The following is a 26,601-nucleotide window of genomic DNA, read 5'->3' on the forward strand; positions in this document are numbered from 1 at the left end:
AAAATGCAGCTAGAGGATTGTTTTCACCACCAAATCACTGCCACATACCGACACCGCCCTGGCAAAAAAAAATAAACATGCCCTTGGTCAGAGGCTTCGACATACACAAACTACACTCCTCAATGCTGAAAGAAAGCAAAAGTAACATGAACCTGCTTTCCTCCACACATCTCATGCAACCATCTCAAACTTGGAGCAGGATCCTGCAGACATGAAAAAGTCAAACCTTTGAAGGATATAATGAAATTCCAGCAGCACATGAACACATGATTTAAGGTTTTGCATTAAATCGTCAATCTGTTGGAAAAATAAATAAATAAATAAATAAATAAATAAATGAACCCTGGACTGCTGGCTACATGGTTAATTATTTGTTGTTGTTTGTATTAATTTCTAGTTTTGCAGTTTTTCAATCAATGTCAACAGGCAATTTACATTGTAACCACATGAAAATCCAGGTCAAAGGTCGCATGTCATTCCGCAAAATAAAACTTTATATTTTCTATCTAAAAATATAAAATATCTACTGATGTTGTAATATGTGGTAGATATTTACAACAAACTGATAAATTAATTAATTAATTAATTAATTAGATGTCCTCTGAATGGAATAGAAAAATATGAATATTTCAAGCATGTAATTTTGTATATGCTAGGAATTTAATTCTGATCTAATTCTATTTATTGCAGTTGGATTCCAAATACTCTCTAAGCATTCTATTCCAAAAAATTTTTCAAGCGCTTATTTTTGCAAAGGCATTGCCAGCTGAAGCCTCTCAGGCTCCGATCAGAAAATATTGGGACCTGAGAGAAGTGGTGCATGTATTGTTGCTTGTGAGTTCTCACTGCTGCTGAGGAAGGTGCAGTTTCTTCAAAACATATTGCACTCAAATCTCTCTCTTTGAGCCTTTGATACCATCAACAACACCGGACGGTCAGCCGAATGGATGGACAGAACCCGTTTCTATATCCCCCGCCAAACGTCGTTTGCTGCATCCCATTAATACACTTTACAATAGATTATTAGATTCTAATAGAATAGATGAGCCAAAATAATTGGGGATCTTTTTTAATGGGCCTTGACTCGTTACAAGTATGAATAGGTGGGCCTCAAAGCAGAAAAGGTTGAGAACCCCTGGCATACATCACATCAGGGGAGTGAAACTCAAACACTGGAGAGCTTAAACCCTACAGGGATTTTTACACACCAAATTTCACCCACAATTCCTAATTCCAAACAGGATTTGATTTTAGGGTATGTAAAATGACACAATAGATTGTTTAACCAAAGACAAAAGTGTTTTTACAGGCAACTTTTGACAGTCAGTGCATGTTTCAAAACATTGTTTAAGATCCTCTAGGGCAAGACTTGAGTGTCTCATGACTAAAACAAATAGCAGAAATATTGTGACTATTTTCTCCTTGCATGTGCAAAAGTTCTGAAGATTCCTGACACAAGAAGGACACTGTAAAAAATACGGAAGCGTATTGATGCCACACCAGAAAAAATAAAAATAAAAATCAGTATCACATCATACTGTAAAAAATGTATTGTTATCACAATATATCTTTCATGCTATAACAATACATTTTCATGTTATTGCATGAAAATTTTACATTATGACGTGATAATTTATATTGTTAAAACGTGAAACTTTTCACATTATAACGTGATAACTTTAAACTCATTTGTGAACCAAGGGTTTGAAAGAGGTGTGTGGAGAATAAACTGGGTAATATGGCTCACTAACATGGTTTAATCAAGTTCTATTTCATGCGTGGGTTGAACTGCAGTAAAGTTGGAAATATAATCACAGATTCAAACTTCCCGGACCAATAACTCTGAAAGCTGTAACCAGAAAACTGTTTGACATATCAAGTTTGATATTCAATTATAACTATACAGTAATGCTATAAAGTGAAAGCACTGGTTCCCTGCTGCCCACCAGGCACCCAGCAGAGTCACACCATAATAATGTCATGGTGTTGTTTCTGGCGCATGGTATGCGGTGTCAAAGAAAGGAATAAATACGTATTCATAACTGTGATGTGTATCTCTTTTTTGGTGTGAATGTGACAAGACAATGCAGCAGTTTATTGACACGAAATCCAGTACACTACACAATTTGATGGTTCATATGCTATAACATTATTATTCTAGTCAGGCTGATTTTGTGTCCTTGTCAGTGGCGTGCACAGACATTTTGGGGGGCAAGTGCTCTGGGGGGAAAAAGGGCACTTTTTTGCGCATGTGGAACACCTTATTATAAAAGTCTGAGATTTAACCCTCCTCTTGTGTTTGGGTCACCACTGACCCGTTTTAGTTTTTAACCCTTTGGTGACTGACCCCTTGAAAATGGTTCCTCCAGGAACGATGACGTTTCAGTTGTCAAGACAACGGAAAAACTAAAATACAAAAACAGAAAGATACGTCACAATGCTCTTGTGCACAAAACAAAATGCTCTTGTATTTGTATTTTAGTTTTTCCGTTGTCTTGACAACTGAAACGTCATGGTTCCTGGAGGAACCATTTTCAAGGGGTCAGTCACCAAAGGGTTAAAGGTGTAAAACAACCACTTAATGTTAATTTATTACATCAAGGCTTTTTGACTTTGCCAGGAATCTCTAGTTGAACAAAATAGAAAAAGAAATTTTTGTTTTCCTAAATCTGAAAATGGTCTAGCAAAAAATATAATACTTATGTGCAGTTGTTTCTGTATGCGACGGGCTACTTCACGACAAAATAATTACAGCTTGGGCTTAAAGGGCAAACAATACATTTTCACTCGATTCATGTGTTACCTGGCTGGTGGGGCAGGGGAAGAGCTGACTGACTGCCCGATGTGTTGTCTGCGCTACGACAAGGCCGTGGCTTCCAGGACGCTATGCTGCTGCAACCTCACATTGAATGCACTGCACGCTTGTTCACGTGACAGAGCAAGAGAGACAGAGGTCCGGTGTGTGCGCGGAGGGGGCACACATCGGGACATTATTTTCACACACGCTTTTAATGCCACGGCTTTTCTAAAAGATCATGTCGACATTGGCCTCAGTAAATTGTAAAAAAAAAAATTCAAAAGGGCACTTTTTTGAACAGAGGGCAGAGGGGCAGGTGCTTGAGCACCACCTCGTGTCTATCTGTGCACGCCACTGGTCCTTGTAAATATTTTGCTCATACACTCATCAGGAGCTCTACTTTTAGGCAGTGCCTAAATATCTATATTATTCTATTTGGGAACACGATGATTTCTGCTTGCACCTGTGCAATCACAGTTTCATTTTTGTGCTACATAATTATACTATATGAACTTTCCTGAATAAAAGAGGAAATTATTATATATTTGAGGAAAATCATTGAAATAACTTGGCACAATGCATATACTCATTCATACATGTGGCGATTTGTATAAATGTAAAATGTTTGCAGCAAACAAATTAGGGGTTTTTTTCTTCCACTAGTTTGCTTTTTGTGTTGTTGATATAATTGTGTTTATTTAATATTTTCTGTAATAATAATAATAATAATCGATATGTGCAGTGATGGGGCGGCATGGTGGTGTAGTGGTTAGCGCTGTCGCCTCACAGCAAGAAGGTCCGGGTTTGAGCCCCGTGGCTGGCGAGGGCCTTTCTGTGTGGAGTTTGCATGTTGTCCGCGTGGGTTTCCTCCGGGTGCTCCGGATTCCCCCACAGTCCAAAGACATGCAGGTTAGGTTAACTGGTGACTTTAATTGACCGTAGGTGTGAATGGTTGTCTGTGTCTATGTGTCAGCCCTGTGATGACCTGGCGACTTGTCCAGGGTGTACCCCGCCTTTCGCCCATAGTCAGCTGGGATAGGCTCCAGCTTGCCTGCGACCCTGTAGAACAGGATAAAGTGGCTAGAGGAGATGAGATGTGCAGTGATGTTGGTGATTCTACACTGTGTAAGAGTGAAGTTGTTGAATATCTTTGCTGTAAATCTTTTCGGTGTTGCACTTTGTACACAGTCCCTGAGCACTCATCTCACAGCCAGCAAATTTACTGCAAACAGCAAACATTCTAGCAAACCTGCAGCAAAAAAATAAAATTAGGAATCAATTGTTTGCTGTAAGTTTTCCACAAAGTTAGCCACAAGTGCACCAGAGGTTTGCCACAAAATTAATTTACATGTGAAAATACGACCTTGCCACAAATTTGCGGCAACATTGCCAAAGGTTCACCACAACTGTCTAACAGAAACCTGATTAAAAAAAAATCCTGATGTAATTATTGAAGAATAATTGGTTTTAAAATTAAATTATTTGCACTGCATAGTTGTGACTATTAGCTGTTCCTGTTTCCAGTTTGCATTTACTTACAATGTGCTAAAATCAGGTTCCATATATGAGGCTGAATGTAAAGCCAGGATTATTCAGTAAGAATCATCAATCAGTCAATAACATTGGTGACACTGTCATGTGATGCTGTGGGGCGGAGCTTCATGAACCTTTATGATCTGAATATATCAGAGCACAGAAAGAATATTCTCATTCAGCTGAGACCATTCGTCATGTTCACTGTTATATTCATGTGTCTTTGGCTCTCACTCGGTGAGTTAACATTTTTCTGTGACTTCAGAAATATTAAGTGTTGAATTAGTGATTAATTAGTCTGTGTGGTGTTAAAAACAGCAGAATGTGGGTCTGACTTATGCAGTTCTGGCTTGATTATGTAAAGATTAAAAACATTATATTCTCCTTTCTATGACAGGTGACTCCATGGCAGATTCAATAGAGCCACTTTTGACTAATGAAGTTGTTCATGAAGGTGGTGATGTTACTCTGTCCTGCAAATATGAAACAAGCTATAATCCCACCCTGTACTAGTACAGACAATATCCAAAATCTAAACCTGAGTTCCTTCTTTATGTTCTTCAAAGTGAAGATCTAAGTCCCAACCATCCCCCAAGAATGTCTGCTAAAGTTGATGAAAAGAATAACCAAGTGGATCTGCTCATCTCCTCTGCTGCTGTATCAGACTCTGCACTATACTACTGCGCTCTGCGGCCCACAGTGACAGGAAATCCAACTGCACTGTACAAAAACTTTCACACAGTTTTGTTTATATTGTCGGCAGTTCTGCTGATGATTTTGAGAAATGTTTGGCAGGAATCTCTCTTTCTCTCTGAAGATTTATAAAGGGATTATATTGTTGCCACGTTACATTATTAGGAGACAGAGTTCATTCTTTGGTAACCATTATATGCTGGTCAGGGTCGTGGTGATTATGGAGCCTGTACTGGAATCTCCTGGGCATAATGTGGGAATAAACCCTGAATGGCATGTCAGTCCTTCGCAGAGCACCATGTACAAACCATTTCACACAGTCATTCACACCTAGGGGCATTTTATCCCAGCAAATTTCCTACAGTCTTGTCTTTTTGGAGGTGGAAAGAAACTGAAGAACCCATGTGGGATGAACATGTAAAACTGCACATGTGTCACAGTGCTGCCAATAAAACAAATAATCATCAAATTATCACATTTGTGCAATTCTTCTGCTTAAAGTATTTCCCTGTAGTGTGATGTTATGTCTTTTTTATATATAATAAAGAAATATTTGTACCCTCATGTTACAATTCCATATTCCTCAATAGCCAGTGCACTAAAGACAAGGCTTGGCTCAATCCTCATACCAGAATTCCACAATGCCTGTGGACCCATGAGCCTCTCTGTTCTGACTGGAGTAATTACACTGTTGGATTGTCCTGAGGAAGGGCATGTCATCATCTGAGTCTATTAAACTCACATATATAATACTGAAACTGTATATTGTGGGAATCAGAATATTTTGACTTTTTTCTACATTGTAGAACAATACTGAAGACATCAAAACTATGAAATAACACATGGCACATGATGATGCTTTGCACACTATTGGTATTATCTTAACCAGCTTCATGAGGGAGTCAGTTAACAGGTGTTGCCTCGTCAAAAGTTGATTAGTGGAATTCCTTGCCTTCTTAATGTGTTTGATATCAAACAGTAAATAGTAAATAATAAAAATACAGTAAGTAGCTCTATTTGACACTGGTAGTAATCCACATTTTGTCAGGAACCACTCACCTAAGTAAAGAGAAACAACAGTCCATCATGACTTTATGACATGAAGTGTCTTTTAATGAATAAAAAAAAACCCTTTGAATTAGGTGTGTCCAAAAATTTGACTTGTCCTGTATTTTTTTGAAAGCTCATAACCATTTTGTCTTTCTGTAATGTATACACTGTATGTGTAGTAAACATTTATGACTGTACCGTAAAAAGGTTTTTCTCCTTGGTGAACACTAGATGGAGCAGTCAGTTATCTTATTGTGGGCAAAGTACTGAGAACCACACAACCCTGCTCACATCCTCCAGAGATGTTCAGTTCTTTAATGAAGAACACGACTTTTCACAATAAAACCTCTGTGACAGAGTATACCTGGTCTTCTATCATACACACTGCATATATATTATCCAAACCCCTGCTCTGGTTACTCTTAGTAGCTCAGTTAAGTTCAGAGACACCATTCTGCTGCACATATGACACATGAAAGTAAGACACAAAACAAATTAGCATTCAAAGTGAATATCGGGGCGGCACAGTGGTGTAGTGGTTAGCGCTGTCGCCTCACAGCAAGAAGGTCCGGGTTTGAGCCCCGTGGCTGGTGAGGGCCTTTCTGTGCGGAGTTTGCATGTTCTGTCAGTGTGGGTTTCCTCCTGGTGCTCCGGTTTCCCCCACAGTCCAAAGACATACAGGTTAGGTTAACTAGTGACTCTAAATTGACCGTAGGTGTGAGTGTGAATGGTTGTGTGTCTATGTGTCAGCCCTGTGATGACCTGGCGACTTGTCCAGGGTGTACCCCGCCTTTTGCCTGTAGTCAGCTGGGATAGGCTCCTGTGACCCTGTAGCATACCTGTCAACTTTGAGGTTTGAAAAAAAGGGATATTTCCCAGATTTTTAACTCAAAATAAGGGAAAATTTCGGAAAGTCAAACTTTCTGAAAATTTCAGAAAGTCGGTAATCGAACTGACTTTTCTTCACAAAATTAAATTTGTCCTGCCATTTGGGCAAGTAGCGGCAATACACCTTTTTTGGTTTTGCCTCGCTCCTTTCTTTATTCATGTCTCTAGTCTCGCCGTCTACTGAAACTCGCTCCCTGAGGACAGTGCTTGAAGTGGAAAAAAAGAAGTGCAGGAACCCTGATTTTCTGACAATGCCATCCCGGTCATTCAAATAAGTTCAAATCAAGTTCAAATTTTTTAATTGAAAACTTCACAGTTTTTGTATTGCCTTCATGCATTTTGCAAAACTTGGCTCATAAGGACAATGCTCTACTCTTTTCATCTGTTGTTGTGCTACAGTATTTGTTGTTTGAACAGATGTGTTTTCACAATGACTCTGAGATATTATTTTTGAACGAAGTGTCTTAGTTTGTAGACAGCTGGAGTAAAAACAAATAAGAACTAAGAACCACAACCATATTAAGTTGTGTATGATTTTCCCCAGTTTTGTGCCCCAACTTCAAAAGAGCTTTGGTCACACAAGGAACACTCAGTTTTTCCCCTTTTTTTTTTTTTATTGAAGTTCAAAGGTGATGAAGGGGTTGATTAGGGCTTGATTAGGTTGATAACCTTAAGAACAACAGAAAAACATTGCATCATTTTAAGTTTAAACTAATAAAAACAAGTCATCACAACATTAAGTTTCAAAAATAAAAAATGAGTAATTAGTGCACTACAAGAAAAGCAAAAGAAGGTTTAACACCTTTAAGTTTACTAATCACATACATAAACACCTTTAAGTTTAACTAAGTTCACTAATCACCAAACCGCTCTCACGGTGCGCTCACTGGATGCGACCCAGCGCACGGAAAGGACGCGGCCAATAACAAGAAGGCGCTGCTCAACGCGCTGCGCACAGCTGCTCAGCTCGCGCTGATTTTTTGGCGACGCGTGATAAAGGCTGTACAGCTTGTCGAAGAAGATCTTAAAGTTGTTCATGCCATTGATCTGCTTTAAAACATCCCCAACTGCTAATCCAAGCCTGTGGTTGAGGCAGTGCCAGACAAACAAATGGGGAAACTTCGCACACAACTGCGCTGCCACTCCGGTGAAAATAAAGAAGTGCAGGAACGCAGTTCCGGTGCGTTCCGGCCCACTTCAAGCCCTGCCTGAGGAAAGAATTACGACCATCTTTTAGTTTTATGAGAAGTTCCGAGCAGTGACCTTGGTCAGACTAGCGCTATGGTTCTGACAGTCTTCTTCACAGACATGCAATTAAAATCAATGTGTAATTACTAGACTGCCACCTGCTGTACTGGAGAGGGCGGGGATGTGAATTCATGGCCCGACTTCCTGCTGTAAACTCCGGTCAGAGGCGCATCATGAATTCTGGACCTACCGACTTTTATATAATGTGAAAATACGGGATATTTTCGGGAAAATAAAAAAACGGGAAGACAGCGGGAAATAAGTTAAAATAAGGGATTTCCCGGGAAAAATGGGAGGGTTAACAGGTATGCCCTGTAGAACAGGATAAAGTGGCTAGAGATAATGAGATGAGTGAATATCTGTTCATTTAATACAAAAATACACATACCACTCCCTTCCAAAGCCTAATGGCTTGCTGGTATCTTTGAAAGACCAGCAGCAAAACACCTCAGAAAATATTTGTTATGCAAAAACAAATAAAAAAGAGGCTTTGTGCTTCTTTTCTCTCTAATATATTCTCTGTTGGGGCTGAGGACCCTAATGTCCCTAGACTAGGGATAAAATTAGCTCATGTTTTAAGTCGTTCAAATTCTGTAAAGCTGCTTTGCAACAATGTTTGTTAAAAGCGCTATACAAATAAACTTGACTTGACTTAATATAGAGGCACCACTAAAACATAGAATTAAAATATTCAATTCTGTAATTATTAGAGTACATTTTTCTCTCCCTCCATCCATTCATCCATTTTCTATACTGCATTTCCATTGTGGGTCGTCGGTGAGCTGGAGCCAATCCTAGCTGACTATGATGGAGAAGCCGGGTACACCCTGGACAAGTCACCAGTCTATCACAGGCGAAACACAGAGAGACAGACAGCCATTCACACTCACATTCACACATATGACCAATAAAGAGAAGCCAGTTGATCTCATCCTTTGGACTGTAGGAGGAAACTGGAGCATGCAGAAGAAACCCATGCAGGCACAAGGAGAACATACAAACTCCACACAGAAAGACCCCCGATTGACTGGTATGTTCAAACCAGGAACCTGCTTGCTGTGAGGCGACAGTGACACTGCACCTCTGTGCCACCCGAGTGTAGTTCATACATTAAAATGACTGCAATTATGTAAAAACATTAATTCCCTCCTTTCAGCATGTGTTTGCTTAAATGTGCTCAGGACAGGTTCCCCATGTGAGGCTGGATGTAGATAATATCACTATAGCCTTCTTTCATCTCAGAAATATTGCTCAGGTCAGAAATATAATGCCACTTCATGATGCATTAAACCTAGTTCATGCTTTTGTTACCTCCAGGTTGGATTATTGTGATGCCTTACTGTCTGAATGTTCTAACGGGTGCATAAACAAGCTCCAGCAAGAGTCCTTACTAGAACTAGAAGATATGACCACATCACCCCTATCTTATCCACACTGCACTGCTTCCCAATCAAATTTCGCACTGATTATATACTACTACTATTTAACTATAAAGCACCAAATGTGCTTTATCTCACACCACAGTACCTGAATGAGTTTCTGGTCCTTTATGGCTCACCACAACGACTTAGATCAAAAGCTGCAGGCTATCTGTTGGTAGCTCAAATAGTTAAGGCTCCAGCAGAGGGACAGCCTTCTCTCACAAATCCCCCCAGTTATGGAACAGCCGTACAAGTAGTGTTCGGGTCTCAGACACAGTCTCAGTGTGTAAGTCTTGGCTGAAAATATATTTGTTTCGTCAAGCCTTTTTATTACATAAAGTAGCAGATCTGGAGGGTTCTTGGGCAGAGAGTGTGTTGATAAGTGTCTTGAAGAGTGTTTTGAGGAGTGTTTTGAAGTGCCCTTGAGCAAGGCACCTAACCCCCAACTGCTCCACAGGCTGCTCTGGGTATGTTGTACATCGAGCTGTGAAATGTCTGTAATGTAATGTAATGTAATGTCATGGTAAAATGGGATGTTTGGATGCTGCCCCCCCTACACATTCACTCACATTTGTTGACAGTAGAGTGGCCTTATGTACACTTTATGTACCACGGCGCCCTCAAGTCTCTGTTATGTTCTGACTCTCCCTTTTAGTTATGCCGTCATATTTAGTCTTGCCGGAGTCCCCACTTGCACTCAGCACACAATGTTCACTGTTCGTAACCATTACATGTCAGTGAGCATACCTAACAATCTGTGTCTCTCTCTCTCTCTCTCTCTCTCTCTCTCTCTCTATTGTGCTACACATGCCACTCCTGAGATACCAGTGATGACGATCTGATGCGTTATTTCTGGCTGGAGTTCTCATCACTTCACTCCTGTGGAGGATGACCCCTTATGAACAGCCTAAAGATCCACTTAGAAAATAGCTTTGGAGAAAAACAGTTTTGCTGCGATGGCTCAGGACTGCAGTTGCCGTGAACAGTTTTGCATTCAAATCTCAATCAGTAAGCAGTTGATAACTTCAACAAAATAGACTTCATGCCAAAACTACAATGAATTTCCTGGTTACCCAGTTGCCCCTTTTGACTATATTGAGGTTTTTCACCTGACGTCACAGGGTCACGTGACGCCCCGGTGTCCACCATTTTGAACGTCAAGCTAGCTAATGTCAACAACAGTAGCTAGTATGTTACTGTAGCAATGTTTACGTTCAGTCATTTGGATGACTGTTAAAACCTTTCAGTCTCAAGTTTTTCCTTTACTGTATTTACTAGTTTACTGTAATTATGATCCACCAGCTATTTACACCGGATCCAGTGTAAATAGCTGCCGGAGCCGAAATCTCAGCCTGCCCGAGCGCGCACTCCGGCAAGCTTGGACGTCGGCTCCGGCAGCTATTTACACTGGATCCGGTGTAAATAGCTGCCGGATCATAATTACAGTAAACTAGTAAATACAGTAAAGGAAAAACTTGAGACTGAAAGGTGCTAACAGCTAGCTGCTAGTACACTGCTACAACACAGACACCGACCCTAATAATACGGTTCTTGGTCATTGCCTGGTAACAGCAAATTTATAACGGGCCATGTCTCAACAGACTAAGAAGTTATTTCAATGACATTTAATAACATTTTGTTTATCCTGAGGACCGAAAGTAAATGAAAATGTGAACAAATCTTAGCTGTAATAAGATGGCGACCACTGGCTCCAGGGACGACCCGCTGATGTAGGCATGTTACCCAGCCTGACACAAAATATTTGTAGGCATCCAAACTCTTGTACGCTTTCAGATCAATACCTGTGTATGGCAATGGGTTTTTAATGACATAGGTATACAGATCATGTGGGCCGAAGTCAGGTAAAGACGAGGGCTTTGTGGACTTCCGTACGTCAGTCAACAATCCTGGTGGAAGCAGGTAAACGTTGTTCTCTAAGCCTGCTAACCTCAATTTTTGCAAATACCTCTCCCTCTGCTCACCCTGTAAATGCCCTACGTCGCTGGATAGTGAAGGTGTTTTCTGCATCTTGCTTCTTTTTCTTTTATGTTTTTCGTTTGTCGCCTTCCTCGCATTCAAACTGATTCGAGCCGTGACGTCCAAAATGGCAGCATCACATGACTTGGTCACGTGGGTGAAAAACCTCAATAGGACACAGTTATAGAAGTGAGGTATTTATAATCACACTGTCTGTTATCACCCAAATGAGGATGGGTTCCCTCAAGATTTCTTCCTTTTATTGTCTCAGGAGTTGCCACTGTCACCTCAGGTTTGCTCAGTCGGCATAAATTTATATCTGGCTTTAATATAGTTCTGTAAAGTTGCTTTGCAGCAGTGTCTGTTGTTTATTAACAACAGACACTGCTGCTCTATACAAATAAAATTGAACTGAATGTAAATCCAAGCTGCTGCAGCAACTCAACAATCTGTCAACACTGTAAGTGACACTGTCATGTGATGTTGTGGGGGCGGAGCTTCATGATGCTTCTTGAAGCTTTATGATGTTTCCATATTAGCTTACAGAAAGTCCTCAGAATATTTTAATTCAGCTAAGACCATTCATCATGTTCACTGTTATATTAATGTGTCTGGCTTTCACTTGGTGAGTTTTGATTAGATTTTTTTATTTTATTTCAAAAGTTATGTGTTGAATTAATGATTAATTAGTCTGTGTGGTGTTGAGAAACAGCAGAATGTGGGTCTGACTTGTGTAGTTCTGGCTTGATTATGTAAAGGTTAAAAACATTATGTTCTCTATGACAGGTGACTCCATGGCAGATTCAATAGAGCCACTTTTCACTCGTGAAGTTGTACATGAAGGTGATGATGTCACTCTGTCCTGCAGCTACAGAAAATTCACTGGTACAGTCTACAACCTGCTATGGTACAGACAGCATCCAAAATCTACACCTGAGTTCCTTCTTTATATTGTTCCAAGTGGAGCTCTTAGTTCCAACCTTCCTCCAAAAATGTCTGCTGAAGTTGATGAAAAGAATAAACAAGTGGATCTGCTCATCTCCTCTGCTGCTGTATCAGACTCTGCACTATACTACTGCGCTCTGCAGCCCACAGTGACAGGAAATCCAACTGCACTGTACAAAAACTTTCACACAGTTTTGTTTATACTGTAGGCAGTTCTGCTAATGAGTTTGAGAAATTTTTGGTGGGAATCTCACTTTCTCTCTGAATATTTATAAAGGGATTATATTGGTGCCACATGTTGTATAATAGTATCATAAAGCAGTAAAACAGTTTTATTATACTGAAGACAAATGAACTAATAGGTTGCATAATTTGCATGCTCTCCAAACCTGATTTAATGAATTATCTCATTATCTGTAGCCACTTTATCCTGTTCTACTGGGTCGCAGGCAAGCTGGAGCCTATCCCAGCTGACTACGCGCAAAAGGTGGGGTACACCCTGGACAAGTCACCAGGTCATCACAGGGCTGACACATAGACACAGACAACCATTCACACTCACACTCAATTTAGAGTCACCAGTTAACCTAACCTGCATGTCTTTGGGGGAAACCCACACAGACAACATGCAAACTCCACACAGAAAGGCCCTCGCAAGCCACAGGGCTCGAACCCAGATCTTCTTGTTGTGAGGCGACAGCACTAAGCGCTACACCACTGTGCCACCCGTCATAGGATGAGTTTTAAGCCTTAATATATAGACTGAGGCACTGCCTAAAAGCGGAGCTCCCATCTGCTTCTGGGTTGTAGAATTTTCTTATATCATAGCCAGACTCTTTAGTTTTATTTCTTTGCCATTATAGTTACTATACTGTTTCCTTATGTTATACAAAACGTTGGGCGACAACAGCGACAAGTTACTCACTACTACACTATCCCAAATACTACTCTACTTCACTATTCACTTCACTAGTTGTTGGGTTTCCTGTGGTGGAAGGCACACACAGGACCAAAACCATCAGAAAACAATTCAATGGGTTTCTTTATGTATCCACACTCTAAACCTATGGAGTTCCGCTATGAAAGAGAGATGTTTTTTTCTTCATTTTTTGAATGAGGGCACTATTCCTGGAGGTACTAGAATCACAGGTTGATGCGTGGAGCAAGCCGCTATTACAACTCCCTGCTCTAAGAATCTGTTTAATAAAACATGCTCATGTAAAAAAAAAATCCAATAATAAACTGATAAGAACAGATACTACACTAAAGTCAATGGCTTTAAATATACCACTTCCACATATTAAAATCCAGAAAGGTATACACAGCTAGACTCCACCCCCAACAGCTGGATCCTTTTGAAGAGAGACATCATCTTGGGGGCGTGTATGCGCGTGTGTGTAGGGGAGTGTTTCCCTGCAGAAAGTTTGATATTTCTAACATTTGACCACCAAAAATGTCCAGCTCTACCAGAGCAAAGCCTGCAAAAATAAGCTGAACTCGTTAACATTCCTCTCCCCGGAAATCTTTAGTAAAAGGCGAAAGATTTATGCGGCAATGAAGAGAAACCTGAGCTACACTTAACACTGGATCAGGTTAGTGACACCATCTAGACTCTAGAGTGTTTTCACGTGACATCCTCAAACCAGAAGTCGGCCATATTGGAGGCATCGGACACATCAACAGCAAAGCAATCTTTGTGAATTTTTCGTAAACAAACCAAATAATGGTGAATTACTGCACAGTTCTGGGTTGCCACAATCGCTCAGATCATGAGAAACATCTGCACTTCTACTGATTACCTAAAATAATCTAAACTCAGGGGGACGAAACCAGAAAATTGTCAGAGGAGCGTTGTCGTCTCTGGCTTGCCAAACTAAACCAGGATCTGACCGACAAAAATCCGCACAACATAAAAGTGTGTTCAGTTCACTTTGTATCAGGTATGAGTTTTTTTAAGTTTTGATCAGTGTCTTAAAATTAAGCACAAAATTATATTTCTCCTGTCTAGCCGTGATGGTGCTTCTGTATGTTCTCTTGAGAAGAAGCTAAAGTTAAAAATCACAATCAGCCATCTGCTGTCAGCTGAGGTAGGCCCACAGGGGATGTGATTCATGATCTACAGTATATCACTGTACATCTAATGCACACAGTACACACCTTTGCTTTCACCAGATATTTGTCACCAAATTTCCATGCTTTTCGTTCCCTGACTCAACCACAGCACATCTGGTTATAGGCTTCTCGTCCCTTGAAACACTTCAGATCATCAGCAATGTGTGGACTTAGCGAAAAAATTATGTACTTGATGATGTTTGGGTATGTTACAGCGGGCAGCAATGCATTGTCTTCACTCAGTTCCTCTCCCGTTTCGTATGGTTCCAGGCTGTAAATTAACTGCAGTTTCTCTCAGTAGCAGGCTCTTACACTGGGCTCTAGACTTTCTAGCAGCTTCTGCTGAATATAAATCTACAGACTGATTTTTAAAATAATTGCTAGAACTGCTTTATTCTAAAATGATTATTTTATTAAATTATTATTGTTGTTGAAATAAATTGTTAATTTTAAAAACCATTTTATTTTTATTTATTGATTATTTAAAAGCAAAAAAATAATATGCTAATCTATACATTTATCAGATATTATTAGACTATAATATTTATACTTTATTATATATCTTAAAAACCTATTAAGCTTAAAGCTTTAATAGACATATGTACATATTTACATAAAGAATACATAAAATATACTATACTTTACCATTACCATATATAAATTGGATGACTATTAATTTATAAATATTGATCATACTAAAGAGTGACATAATAACATCCTACTGTTAAACACCTGGATTTTTAAAGGTCCCATGGCATGAAATTTTCACTTTCTGAGGTTTTTTAACGTTAAAATGAGTTCCTCTGACCTTCTTAAGTCACCCCAGTGGCTAGAAATGTCATAATGTGTAAATCAAACTATGCCCACCCTTTGTCAACATTTGAGAATGGTACGTCAAAATGGCGCATTGATAGACTCTTCCCTTTACTACGTCAGCAAGGGAGATGATCCCCACGCCCCCCTCTGGATTCCCACCCACTGTATGGATTGCCCACCCAGCTCAAAAGTTGCGCTGTACATGGATGTGACAACACAGAAAGGAGTCTGTTTTTACTGCCGATGGGAGACCCCCTGAAGATGCAGTGGCTTAATTTTATTTACTCCAATAATACGCCGTCGAGTCTACCTAAGACGGTGTATGTTTGTCGGAAGCATTTTCCTGATGAATGTTTCCACAACTTGGGACAGTACAGGACAGGTTTTGCACATCAACTGTCACTGAAGCCTGGGTCTGTACCAAGCATCCCTGCCGCATCAGCCACAAACACCGAACAAGTAAGTGTATAACTGTTAAGTCGTTTTGCCGTGTTTTAAAATCGGTGCCACTGTTCTGTAAAGTTATCCTACCTCTTGGATTTGTCCTACCAAGCCTACTGCGCATGCACGAAATCCAGGAGGGTAGAAAAATTCAACAGTAGTTTTGTCCTACCCATCAGCTGGGCTGATAGAAAATTCACGCATTTGCCGATTTTTATGTTTTGTGCGTATTGGTCGAGTCTTTGGCCAAGTCAAATAATTTGTAATGACTTGTTTTGAATAATAAAATGGTCTGTATGAGAACTTGCTAATTGTAATGATGTCATGTGTTCTGCGCATGCGCAGTAGGCTTCGCGCATGTGCAGTAGGCTTGGTAGGACAAATCCAAGAGGTAGGATAACTTTTTACAGAACACCACATTAGCCTTGCAATGGCTACATTAGCTGTGCAGCTAACCGCTTCCTGCAGTTAGCCAGGTACTCTGCGCTACAAAACCAAAAAGCATGCAGCATGCTCTGTTAAACTGAGTCTAGTCTGGAAATTGACTGTAACTTATGAGCTTATGTTTGACTATTGCTCCGCAATGCATGTCTTCTGTTGGATAAGCGATATGTTGCTGTAGTTGCTGCTTCTATCCTCTTTGGTTATGGAGTGTGTGTTCAAGCCTCGGGTATTATACGTTCGTAAACTACCACTCCAAACACTCTCACTCTCTGTTTTCTGTCACGTTGAGTTTACGAAAGGAGTCCGAGGGAGAACGGGGTTTTGTCTTAGCAGCGTGGCTACAGGCGCTGATAGCAGCAAGTATGTGTGTGCACGCCCCCTCCCCCCATGGCCCGCCCCCACCCTCTACCCTTCCCCGCCTCCATGCTTCTCATTAGCAAAACGACGCACTAGGAAAAGGGCTGAAATGGGGCTTTCTCCCAGGAGGCTATATCTACGTGCCGAGGGTTCATTTCAAGAAAGGCTGCGGATATAACATCCGGAAACCTCCACGAGCCCGTTTAAAGCATCAACAAACCACCATGCCATGGGTCCTTTAACACTATAATATATAAACCTACAGACTGATTTGTAAAAATAAATGCCACAACTACTTTATCCTAAAATTATTATTATTAATTTATTATTTATACAATATTTAAATACATTCTTGTTTTTTAATAAATTATTATTACCTTTTAATTAATTAATTAATTAATTAATTAATTAATTAAAAGTGTAGTGTCGAGGGTTACAGCTCGCTTAATATTTGGGATTGGGATGCACCTCCTGATGAAGCCTCCTCAGAATCTTAATGAGGGTCCAAATTCTGCCTTTTATGAGGAGGGGCTTCACTGCAGTCAGCCTCATCCCACCTCCTCCTTATCCCTGGACAATCATCACCTGGAAGCCTACAGGTTTCAAAATATTGGCTTTTGGGGTCCTCAAAGGGGGCAGGTGACATGAGGGGGTCGGGGCCCATGAAGGAGGTAGGTGACATCAGACGGATGAGGCCCATAAAGGAGGCAGGTGACATGAGGCAGATGGGGCCCATAAAGGAGGCAGGTGACATGAGGGGAATGGGGCCAATAAAGGGGGCAGGTGACATGAGGGGGATGGGGCCAATAAAGGGGGCAGATGACATGAGGGGGATGGGGCCCATAAAGGAGGCGGTGACATGAGGGGAATGGGGCCAATAAAGGGGGCGGATGACATGAGGGGGATGGGGCCAATAAAGGAGGCGGGTGACACGAGGGGAATGGGGCCAATAAAGGGGGCGGGTGACATGAGGGGGATGGGGCCAATAAAGGGGGCGGGTGACATGAGGGGGTCAGGGCCCATAAAGGGGAGGGGTCATGTGAAAGAGTCAGGGTCCATAAAGGGGGCAGGTGATATGGGGGTGTCGGGTCATGTGAAGGGGTCAGGTCACATAAAGGAGATGGGTGACATGAGGGGATCGGTTCCCACAAAGGAGTTGGGGTCCATTTCCCCAAAGGGGACAGGTTCCATAAGGGGGACAGAGACCTAAAAGGGGACTGGTTGCGTAAGGGGGATGGGGTGTTCATCAGGGTCCATAAAGGGGAGGGGGTCATCAAAGGGGACGGGGTCCTCAAAATCACCCCACACTCGTCACCATCCTCTTTCTCCCGCTGATCAGGCCTGTGGTCTTCTTCCTGGTCGTCACGCTCTTCTGTGCTGTCGTCGAGCATGATGACAGGAAACGTCCTTCCTGTGTCTAAAGAGATGGAGAAAAAAAAGTGAGACACATCTGCACGTCTCGTCTAATGAATCAGAAACCTTTCTTTTTAGAACAGAGTCTGTTTTGTACAGCAGGAAATCCTCACTCGAATCATCCTTTACACCAAACACATTTACACAAGTGATGCTCCTGCAAACTCAGACACACAAACAATTCAGGAATTTTATATATTTTTTTTCTTTCCTTCTGTGAGAAATACAGCAAGATGTGCAAAGACAATTCTGTACAGAGAATCTGTAATAAACATTCCCTTCAGTTTTCACCACCGGCCTGTGTGTTTTTAAACCCGATTCAATACCACCATCCCCTCAATGAAAGCATTTAAACACTCAGTTATCACATTGTGAACATTTCTAAAAATATGTTTGACTAAATGCTTTAATCCTTTCGCTTGTTGTCCCACTGTTTATCATCTCATTTCTGCTCACTGACACACAGTTTTCTTTCCTATTAGTTCTACAGCACTTTTCTGAACCGCACCAATCAACAACTCAATACAGTCATAAACTCCGACACATTTCATCTTATTGAAAACATTTTATCTGGTTTAACTTGGTTATTATTTCCCAGAGGGTCTATTCACTGTTTCACAGCCCAATAAAAACACAAATAAAACCCTGAACACTGAAAAACAATAATTTAGTCACATTAGCTATGCTAACTGTGCTAATTAGCTGGCTAGCTAACCTTAGCTTCACTAATATTCCTCCTCAGAGTAACTATTTCACTTTTAATAAACTTCAAGTAAACTATTGGAGTTTTCCAACAAACTAACATTAAGTTACAGAAATAATTATCTCTTAAAACTTTAGCCGAATGGTTCATTTCTGCCCACATTAACATTTCTGAAAACATCAACACTTTTTTTTCCTTTTCTGCTCGTTTGCTGTTTGTACTTTAACACATTTAATGACATTTTGAGCGCATCTGTCTGTTTTTAACACTCATCAGATTATCTGCAGTGTTTGTATCCGTTAGCTTTAATACTCACACAGTAATGTGCTAATGCTAACAGCTAATTAGCTTAGCAACCGGATCCGACTTTTCTGACCAGCCGCTAACTTTAGGCTCATTATCATGGATATAAACCGATTCGCCCAGCAGTAAGGATCTCGCCGCTTCCACAAATAAGCGTTTTGTGGGGATTTCCAAACATTTAAACACAAACACCTTTCAATTTACGCGAGGTGGGCGGGGAGATCATGAATATTCATGAGGACAGTGCCGCCTGATTGGCCGGTGAAGTCTTTCTGTTCCACCATGTTGCTTTATGAGGAAGCGGTTTTGTTTGGTTCCGAACCCATCAGTCCGAGTCCAATAATTATTCTACCATCAGGCAAAGCAGCACAGAATTTACTGCGATTGGTTTCAAATGCATGTTGCTGTGGTTCGTGGATTATTATCCGTGAATAAAGTTGGACTTTTCTTCATTCATTCATTATCTCTAGCCGCTTTATCCTTCTACAGGGTCGCAGGCAAGCTGGAGCCTATCCCAGCTGACTACGGGCGAAAGGCGGGGTACACCCTGGACAAGTCGCCAGGTCATCACAGGGCTGACACATAGACAGACAACCATTCACACTCACGGTCAATTTAGAGTCACCAGTTAACCTAACCTGCATGTCTTTGGACTGTGGGGGAAACCGGAGCACCCGGAGGAAACCCACGCGGACACAGGGAGAACATGCAAACTCCGCACAGAAAGGCCCTCGCCGGCCCCGGGGCTCGAACCCAGGACCTTCTTGCTGTGAGGCGACAGCGCTAACCACTACACCACCGTGCCGCCCCGACTTTTCTTCAAAAGGAGTGAAATAAAAGATTTGTACAAAACACAGGTTTATGGCCCAAACCAACATTATGTAATAATTCATTTAATGTGTTTTGATCCAATCCTATAATTAGCCTCTGATCAGGAAAAGGAGCACAAAATTTACTTCGATTGGTTTCAAATGATTATAATTTCATTTTCAGTCAGACTTCAGATGAGCATTTTAGACAGATTTATTTGTGAATATGTAGTTTTCACATTTTCATAACAGGCTTATTAAATAAATATACAGCAATAATGTTCCAACAAATATTTTAATGAGTCTGAGTTTTGACTTTGACAGAGTTACTAACACACCAAAGATCATTGCATCATACAAAAGAAATAAACACATTTAAATGTGTGCGAGGTGGCATTGTGCTAATCCATTGTGCTCTGCATGCATGGGTTCGAGTCCCACCCTGGTTTCATGTCTGTTCTTTTGGGCGGCACAGTGGTTAGCATGGTCGCCTCACAGCAAGAAGGTTCCGGGTTGAACCCAGCTGCTGGCGAGGGCCTTTCTGTGTGGAATTTGCATGTTCTCCCTGTGTCTGCGTGGGTTTCCTCCAGGTGCTCTGGTTTCCCCCACAATCCAAAGACATGCAGTTCGGTTGACGTGGGACGGCCTTAGGCTGAGGTGCCCTTGAGCAAGGTGCCGCTCACTGGGTGTGTGCATGTGTTCACTGCTTCAGATGGGTGAAATGCAGAGGATGAATTTCACTGTGCTTGAAGTGTGCATATGGCAAATAAAGGTTTAAATAAATAAATATTAACATAGAGTATATAAAATTCAATTTTAACAAACAAAGATTTAGGAAAAATGTAAACACCTGTAACTGAATTCATGACACCTTTTCTCGTTATCTGTGCAAAGATCTGTACTATTAATTCAGATTTATTCCCTTTGCAGACTTTTTAATTCAAATCAATGTCTTTAAGTGTCAGATAGAAACACATCCTGGCTGATCGCTTCATCAGGGGGAAATGGGGGAACTGTCCTTAAACTGCTCACACACACAAAATACATTATGATTTAATGCTGTGACAAAATACAGACAGACAATAATCAGCAATTATTGGTCGATAGTGATGGCCGTCTGAAGCCGAGGCTCCGAAGCGCGTGCCAAGTATAATGGGGGCGTGGCAGATGAAGCCCTGCCTCGAGGCATGGTTCGTTCGGAAGAAAACCACGTGAGGGACCACGTGAGGCTGGGGAGGGAATTTCTAAGAAAAGGAATCACCTCAATCCAAACACAGTGAAAAAAAATTTGTTCCTCAACAAAAATCAATAAAGGTTCCCCTAAAAGTTACTCTGTGCACTGCAGGGCTGCAGTAGCACTCACAGTCCCATCACACAAGCACTGAACACAAAGCTTACTCCCTTTATGTTTATGTACACCTTTTTATTGTGCAGACAAAATTATACTGACCATAAATCCATAGAAAGAGACAAAGTGTGTGTGTGTGTGTGTGTGTGTGTGTGTGTAAGAGAGAGACAGAGGGTCAACACCAAATAACATACGAGCAAATAAGTAAAGCAAACAAGCAAAAAAAAAAATCTGATGACGTTATTTTAAAATGGAACATTGTGCAAATTACTGTACATGCAAATAATAATGTAAAGTGGCAGAACACTGACGCGAGGTAGAAATTAAACATGCTGTACATTTCTCTTAGCAGTAGGTCGCTAGTGAAGTCTGCTGAATGAGAGTCCGAGTAATGAACCTTTTAGTGAATCACAACCGAGGCCTTGTTTATCATGGGTCATGTGGTTTTCTGCTCAACGATACAAAGCCTCAAAGCGGAGCTTCATCTGCCCCCTTATTCTTGATACGCGCTTCAAAGTGTCATTTGGCCATCACGATCTTTAAACAGTGATATCAATGAAAACTATGGTCAGGTTAAGGTAGGACAACAAATGCAAGTGTATGTTGATCTTTGTGGAGTTTATTAAATATATAGCTCAGTAACTGGCAAGGCAAGTCTAAAATACCCATTATGAGTCTTGAAAGTATTTGTGTGTGCGTGTGTGTTTTGAATATATTATGAAGCCATTGACAACAACAACAAAAATCTACGAAATCATTGTACTTAGCAACCAAAAAGTGTGATCCTGAGTGTGAACATAGATCTGGAGCAGGAGACCGAGACAAGACACCTCATCTCAACTCATCAGCTTCAATGTTGCCTTAAAGACACTGCAAACAGTTGTTTTTTTCTGTAGCTCCCATCCCCCATTCCCACCTTATTTTTCCTCTCCTTTTTTCCAACTGATGACTTACAAACCCAAGTTCAATCAAATCTGACAAATTCCCAAATAGTCAACACAATGAATAAGTTTTAATTTCCCGCCTTTTTTCCTCTCCTTTTTTTTTCAACTGATGACTTACTAACCCAAGTTCAATCAACACATACAAATCTGCGAAATTTTCAAATAGTCAACACAATGGATAGCAATAAATTTTACTTTCTAAAACTCATAAAGTTGAGTTCAAAATCCAAAAATTGTCAGAGCTCTTTGTGTTAAAGAGAGGTAGTAAGTGGACATAACTAAATGAGGCTGCAATTTTTTACAGTGTACGGTTATTCCGCAGTGCCAAATACATTACTGTTTCTGAAATGTGATCAGGAAATTTTACTGGATCACAGCAGATATATATTGGGGCATGTGCCCCAGTAAAATGGGTCTGGCGACGCCGATGGACAACTCATAAATTCAAGCAACAGGTTAAACACAAGCTTGACCCTTCCTGTGCGGTGAGCTCTTTGGGATGGCGCTTCTGACTTTTGTTTCCAGATCGTAGGAACTGCTCCACGTACCAGACGTCACTCAAATCCTTCTATGTGAATCTGCCTCACAAATGTATCTTTTGCAGAATGTATGGAGCAGACACCAAACTGTCCTGTCGGCTTGAAGTTAGCTCTCTTTGTTGGTACAAATCAAACCCATTCATGCCGCAAGTGTCCTGCTGACTTTGGGCTACAATGGATCAAAATTCTGCTTTTTTCATTCGCTACACTTGAACAGCCTTGAAGGACACACCCCTTAGGAGGCATGCTTTGGTTTTAGTTTTGTTGCGGAATTTAAAAAAAAGTTTAAAATGTGCTGCACTTTGCAAAGCAGACGAAGCCAGAAATGCCACGAACTTTCAAGCATTTCGCATATGACGTCACTTCTTTGAATGAACAGTAACTTACCAGGAACGCGTTTGTGTAATGGCGGACTCAAAGAGCCAAACTTTACCAACTAAACAGAACATGTCCCTGGTCTCATATTAAAATGCAATTTAGACAGTAAACTATTTAACATGTCTAGTATTATAAGGTATAATTTCCAGTGGTAATGTAATTTTCGTAAGACGAGCACTTTAACGGAAACAAAGGGTTTGGGACATGACAGCTTGCTTGACCAAAAGGACCCTGTAGTTGAGACAATATGTGTATATTACAATCTGCAAACAAAAGCTCTACAGAGATTTGAACTCAGGTCACTGGAGTCAAAATCTACAATGCTAACCATTACACCATGGAACAGAGGTCAGAGTGCTTTCACCACCAAATTACTGGCATATACTGACATATACTTGGTCAAAGGCTAAAATGAACACACCCACCACAGTCCTCAGTGCTGAAACCTGGGATTGAACCAGGGACCTTTAGATCTTCAGTCTAACACTCTCCCTACTGAGCTATTTCAGCAAGAGCAGGTCACCATCTGAGCAGTCACGTCACCAGCTGAGCAGTCACATCACCGATATAAACAGTAGTAGTTGCTAAATCCAATCGGTAAGGTCACATGGTGTTCCTTTTCAACCAAAATCTAATGAAATATAAAGTGATTAAAATAATATATAGTATCATCTGGAAGCATTACATATGTAATGTGCTAATTGATTAATGAAACTCTTTTACGTTGTTGGCAATTTGTTTTATTCCAAGCGTGTTTTTAATTAAATGAAAAAGTTCACATGAAAGAATGAGCAAATAATAAGCTAACTAATGAGGTAAATGTGTTCTCTGTGCTCGTTCATTTCTCTGTTACCCCCCAATCATGCAGTCTTGATTATTTCCCTGCTATCCACAGTGTCAAGTGGGTAATGACCTCCCTTATAAGTGCATGTGTGCAGAGAAAGAGGTTTTGATAGCTGGACTTTCTAGGAGGTTCGAATCCCACTGGGGTTTTATCCCGGGGTTTTCGTACCGGGCAGCAGATTCATTGTATTATATTTAGTTTTCAATATGATATTATTTTTCCAATATGTTTTTTTTGTACTCTTGTCTCAGCAATGGTGAAATCGAATTTGTAAATAAAATCAGTGCCCTGACTCTACTCATCAGGCCAGAGCTATTCTCTTTCTGTGTCTGTTTTGTACAACATAAGGAAACAGTATAGTAACTATAATGGTAAAGAAATAAAACAACAGTCTGGCTATAAGAAAATTCTACAACCCAGAAACAGATGGGCTTTTAGGCAGTGCCTCAATCTATATATTACAGATTTCCGGGGAGAGGAATGTTAATGAGTTCAGCTTATTTTTGCAGGCTTTGCTCTGGTAGAGCTGCACATTTTTGGTGGTCAAATGTTAGAAATATCGAGCTTGGGTTCTATGCTCATGGTCTGTGTTTCACAAAAGCTTATAAGGAGTTTTGCCAGCACGTGAGTGAAAATGGAAGCTTCAGCTAGCATGTCTTTGCAAAAATAAGCTTGAAAACTTTTGGAATAGAATGCTTCGAGAGTATTTGCAGTCCTACTGCAATAAATAAAATGAGATCAGAATTAAATTCTTCGCCTGTAAAAAATTGCATGCTTGAAATATTCAGATTTTTAAATTCTTTTCAGATAAATTTTTATTTATTTATTTTTTCAGTTTCTTGTGAATATCTGCCACATATTACAATATCAGTAGGTATTTTATATTTTTAGATGTAAAAATATAAAGTTTTAGTTCGTGGAACGACATGTGACCTTTGACCTGGATTATCATGTGGTTACAATGCCAATTGCCTGTTGGCATTGATTGATAAACTACAAAACTAGAAATTAATACAAACAACAACGAATGATTAACCATGTAGCCAGCAGTCCAGGGTTCCTTTAATTTTTTTTCCAACAGGTTGACGATTTCAGGTAAAACCTTCAATCATGTGTTCATGTGCAGCTGGAATTTCATTATATCATTCAAAGGTTTGATAGTGAAAACAACCCTTTAGCTGCGTCATGGTGTAATGGTTAGTACCCTGGACTTTGACTCCAGTGATCTGAGTTCAAATCTCAGTGGAACCTCTGAAGCCTTTGTTTGTGGTTTTTGAACTCACAGGCTGTCTCAACTGCATGCTCCTTTTGGTCAAGCAAGCTGTCACGTCCCATTCCCTTTGTTTCCGTTAAAGTGCCAGTCTTCTGAGAATTATATTACCCCTGGGAATTATACCTGATAAAACTAGACATGTTTAATAGTTTACTGTCTAAATTGTATTTTAATACGAGACCAGGAACATGTTCTGTTTATTTGGTAAAGTTTGGCTCTTTGAGTCTGCCATTACATGAGCGCATTCCTGGTAAGTTACTGTTCATTCAAAGAAGTGACATCGTATGCAAAATGCTTAAAAGTTCATTGGCATTTCTGGCTTCGTCTCTTTTGCAAATTGGAGCACATTTTTAACGATTTTTTTTATTTATTCTGCAACAAAACTAAAACCAAAGCATACCTCCTAAGGGGTGTGTCCTTCAAGGCTGTTCAAGTGTAGCCATTAAAAAAAGCAGAATTTTGATCCATTGTAGCCCAAAAGTCAGTAGGACACTTGCAGAATGAATGGGTTTGATTTGTACCAACAAAGAGAGGTAACTTCAAGCCGACAGGATGGTTTGGTGTCTGCTCCATACATTTTGAAAAAGATACATTTGTGAGGCAGATTCACATAGAAGGATTTGAGTGATGTCTGGTCCATGGAGCAGTTCCTACAATCTGGAAACAAAAGTCAGACATGCCATCCCAAAGAGCTCACCGCACAGTAAGTGTCAAGCTTGTGTTTAGCCTTTTGCTCTTGGTGAGGATAAGCAGGGTGGTGGTCTTCTTTTGGTCACTGCACATAGGTATTTGAACATTGACCCAAGTGCATTGCCAACTCATGTGGTCAGCATAAGACCTGCGTATGGTCAGCGATGCATCTCACTTTGGTGCCTGGCTGTCGGTCTGGCCGAGCGGACTAAGGAGCACTGTTCGGCTCGTGGTATACAGTGGAGATGCGTTCTTCAATGTTGATCCTGATGTTTGTTGAGTCCTGTTAACTGATGTTTGGGATGGTGTGCTGATACCACACTGAACTCCAGTTTTGCATCTTAAGGTACTGAAGCAGATGCCTTGATGCAGATGCCCTACATAATTTACAATGCTTACGAGTAAGTTTGAGATTCTCTTTGCCATACGATGGGTGAAAACTGGTCATTGCAGTCCATTCTAGGGTTCATTTTACAACACTGGCTTTATTTAGCAGCACTGCCCACAGACAGTTGGCAGGTCGAGTCAAAGCACTGTCATAAAATGTTTGCAGAGGTTGCTTGTAAAAGCACTGCCAATACAGAGTATTGCAATAGTTAGCCAAGTGCATGGCCCACGCGTGAGGTCAACACACC

The 26,601-nt window shown here is 40.6% G+C and overlaps 2 non-coding genes and 1 pseudogene across 2 annotated transcripts; all 3 read right to left on the minus strand.

Annotated features, from left to right (window-relative positions):
* Positions 1 to 13,664: 13,664 nt before the first annotated feature.
* Positions 13,665 to 13,838, minus strand: LOC132866915 (U2 spliceosomal RNA; annotated as a pseudogene).
* A 173-nt stretch (positions 13,839 to 14,011) lies between these two features.
* Positions 14,012 to 14,126, minus strand: LOC132866871 (U5 spliceosomal RNA). Its single transcript, XR_009650638.1, has one exon. It is a non-coding gene; the product is annotated as a U5 spliceosomal RNA (small nuclear RNA).
* A 9,470-nt stretch (positions 14,127 to 23,596) lies between these two features.
* Positions 23,597 to 23,669, minus strand: trnaf-gaa (transfer RNA phenylalanine (anticodon GAA)). The gene has a single exon. It is a non-coding gene; the product is annotated as a tRNA-Phe (tRNA).
* Positions 23,670 to 26,601: the final 2,932 nt, after the last annotated feature.

The sequence above is a fragment of the Neoarius graeffei genome, chromosome 18 (genome assembly GCF_027579695.1).
Source record: "Neoarius graeffei isolate fNeoGra1 chromosome 18, fNeoGra1.pri, whole genome shotgun sequence".
NCBI lineage: Eukaryota > Metazoa > Chordata > Actinopteri > Siluriformes > Ariidae > Neoarius > Neoarius graeffei.